The sequence below is a fragment of the Furipterus horrens genome, unplaced genomic scaffold, assembly GCF_987537825.1.
Source record: "Furipterus horrens unplaced genomic scaffold, mFurHor1.1.pri manual_scaffold_12, whole genome shotgun sequence".
Lineage (NCBI taxonomy): Eukaryota > Metazoa > Chordata > Mammalia > Chiroptera > Furipteridae > Furipterus > Furipterus horrens.
Window position 1 is genome coordinate 46,528,739 of NW_028327182.1, and position 4,019 is coordinate 46,532,757.

Here is a 4,019-nt window from a genome sequence, read left to right on the forward strand (position 1 = left end):
CATTCTCTCTCTCTCTCTCTCTCAGTGTCGAATTCATGAGTGGTCTGTAGACATGGGATTGGGGATGCCAGTTTTATATTTATTTATAAGTTATTGACAGGATTAGAGGATGGGGATAAATTGGATTAAACCACAAGAGCTATATGTCAGAGAAATATGAATTATTTTCAGGATATTTGCTTGTAATGTTATAGAAAGAGAGGATGCTGAAGTAAAGGGTCTGGTGATGAAGATGACAGCTGTACACCTACAAAAGATAAAAGAAAATGACTTCATCTCCATGGTTATAAAAACTTGTAAGAAAAAAGACTAGTTATCAAAGTAAGAATAACCTTGAGCTAGGGTTGAAGCCAAGGGTGAGGTGAAGCCACAGGGTTCTTTCTGATCATGAAATCCAGAAAAGGAGCAAATTAAGTACCAATGAGATGAAAAGAGATTAAACTCACAGAGAGTATGTTGGATTCTCATATAAAATAACACTTTGAGGACAGAGGAAAGAGAGAGATTGAAAGCAGAAAAAGCCAGACTTGAGTGTATGCTCTGCAGACTCAGCAACTGCCTGAAGACCTGTAATTTAGGCCTCTAGGTAGAATTGGTACCTGAAATAGCAAGGCCTCCAAGACAAAAAAAAAGTAACAAAGTAAAGGAGTTGGTGTTTGAAGATGAGTTTTAGGCCCTGACTTTGCTCCTAGCAGCTGGATCGTTTTTGCAAAAAGGGGAATATGTGAATTCAGTGTTTCAATGAGTCCTAGGCAGATATTTGTCATCATTTTTCTTTAATTTCTTCTTCAGTTTGTGCACTCCATACTCTGAGTCATCTATAATAATTAGAGGGATTCCTACATTTCTTTCCTTTATTCCATCTCCTGTTTATTAGGAGTGGGGCCATGGTAAAGATTCAATAAGACACAATATTAAGAAACAGTATATGAGCAGAAAAGTACAACAGCTGAATGTACTCCATCTGAATTGGGATTGGTTCCTTAGGATGCCCTTAGTTCATACACTCTGATTGTATTAAGATAAAATAAACCCCAAGTGTAACATAAGATTTGCAAATGAAATATTTCTCAACAATCATTTATTGAGCCTAAAGTAGGCATTTGGACCTGGACTAAGCAATGGAGCTATAAGATGAAGACCTGAGGTTGCTACCCAGGTCTGTAGGGGAGGCTGGGAAGGTTCAGGCTTGTTGAGCCTGAAGTTTATGTGATTTGCAGGGCTCTCTTGAAGGGGAAAAAAATACTAAATTACAAATATAAATTTAAATATAAAAGAGAAGCTTTATTTACAGTGAGAAAAGAAATTTTAAAAATTCTAAATTTTAAAATTCTGATGACTACAAGTATCACAAAAGCCAGAAGAAAAATACCCAACATAATATTTTTATTACCTACATGCATAACAAATTTCTGTAACATTTTCCCTATATATTTTGACTGTTACTCTTCAATCACCTCTTCAAATGACAATAATTCTTTATGATCATTGTTCATAAGCATAAATGTAATTCAGTCTTTCCATAAGTATAGTTTATTAAATTTTGTTTTTATTATTTTGAATAAGTGTTGTTAAAGGTTGAATTATTCACTTTTAAAGATTATAAAACTTGTAACATCTCAGCATTTATTTCACTTAACTGCCCTTATAATCCCAGTGCCCAGATGACAGGCTGTTTTCATTATGATGCAGCTTCTGACCTCCCTGCTGGTGAGTGTCACAGTGCAGGGTGAGTCATCTTTGAGGGCAGCCAGAGTACTCCTGGAAACCATTGCTACACTGGGATGGCTACTGTCACTTTACAGTACATGGAAATGTTTATGAAATACATAAATGCATCCACTAAAATTCAAATTAATGTCTAATTCAATCCTTCCTGAAATGGATACCCCAAATACCCTCGGCCACTCCACGCTACCCAATGTGAGGAGACATGTGCCAAGTGGGGTGGAGGCCAAGTGGAAAGAGACAGAACACTTATTACAATTAAAATAGATAACATCTTCATATTCTACAAAGATCTATGACCTTATAAACACATAACACTCAGGGGCCTTAAAGAGGCCTTAGCAGATGAAGTGTCCTGATGCTTGTTTTATTAACCTTCATGTAAATATACCTCTGAAGAGGCAGATAGGTAACCTGAATGGGTGAACAAAGACTCCATAGTGATATTGAACTTGGAGCCAAGTCTTGAAAGATGAGATATTTTTTACAAAGTTAGTGGGAACGGCCAGACCTAGTAGGGGGTGCCAAAGAAAGGGACAAAGAAGGAATGAAAGAAGGCAAGAAAGAAAGGGGAAGCAGGTGACAAAGATCCTTTTGAAGAATTTAAGAGAAAATTTAACAAAGAATGGTTAAGATCTGTATTGGGTTCAAGCAGAAGAGAATGTAAAGAACTCTATTGGATTTGGCAACTGGGAAACCCTGTGTTGACCTTTGCAGTTTCAATGTTGTGAATGGAAGCCAAAGCCTGATTTCAATGGGCTGAGGACTGTGAATAGATTTAAGAAAGTTGACATTTTGATCCTATTCCTTCAAGAAATGTGCCTGAGAAGGGAGGAAGAGCAGAATATTGTACTTATAAGAAAGCTTTGAGATAAGGGAATCTTAATTAGTATTATTTTTTAATTCAAGAAGAGTGTGATCAAGCATGTTAAGAATGCCCTGTAAGGCAGTTGCTAAGTAGAAAGAGATTTCTCGCCACTGAGCATAACATATCTGCTCATAACTTCATACTCCTGTTTCTCATAGTTCTAAAATTCTCTGGAATGGCTTACCAACACCAATAAATGGAGCAAATGGGCAAGTGAGCCAGTCCTCAGAAGAGTTTGTATGTGCTCATCTCAACATTCCAGGCACCAGCCCACACTTCAGCCCTGCTCTGATCCTACATATAAAAGGTACCACTGTTCACATTCTGTTTTACTCAGCTCTCCCATCTTCCAGTCTCACCCCTTTCCTGAATCCTCTGTCTCTGTCTCTTTTCTCACACCATTTCTTTTCTTTCCATGATGTCAAATATTTACCATTAGTGTTCTTCAAAGGTACAGCCTTTAATGGCTGCATAGTATTATGTAACATGGATAAATCATTATCTATTCTAAATTTCTTTTTGGGCATGTAGACTGCTTCAAGAAGGTTGTTTATATATCTAAACTTTTATATATAGCAGTTACTTATTTCCCAGGGATAAATTTCAAAACATTTTAAGAACTGGAATCACATAAATTATATGCTTCTTTTTTTGCCTTTGACACACATTGCCAAGTTGATTTCCTGGTAGTTCAAATATTGGGTGATAATAAAGCACTGTGAGATCATAAACTTTTGCATTTGGTGGAACACATTTGAATAATATAATAAAATGGAAAATCTGAAGTAATCATCTGATACATTTGGGTCAAAACTGGTTTTGATTGCTTTTATCTATAAATTTTGAATTTACTAAGTAATAGAATACTAGTCTCCACATTTTTCACTTATTGTGAAAATTTATTAATATAAGTTAAATTGCTTTAACTTGGCTCCCAGACTGTGGTTACCACCCTAACTGGTAAGCCTGGGGTGAAAAACATTTCCTGGCAGTCATCATACACATTATGCTAGAATCTAGAAACATGAAAACCAATACAGCAAAGGCTTTATCCACCAAATAAACAAACAAAACATGGTGGATACATAGGGGGCAGCCAGCCCAGGACAATAAACCTAATCTCAAGGGAAAAGATTGAAAGATCCACCTCCTGACCACCAAAAGAGAGTCATGAATCTTGATCTCTTCCTGGTTATTCCCTGGGCCCCAGGTTCTAGGATCTTGCTGAATAAACTGAGGACAAATGAGATGCTAATCACAGAAGCAGACCTTTTCAGAGGCTTCCTCTCAGAAGATTTTGCCCAATTTCTGGGAATGTGCAAGAAACTCAGGCCTTAAAAGCCTGGGTGATCCATGATTATAAACACATCACTAGGGGAAGTCCAGCTTTATATATTGTTAACAAAAGCCCCTTTTTAAAATG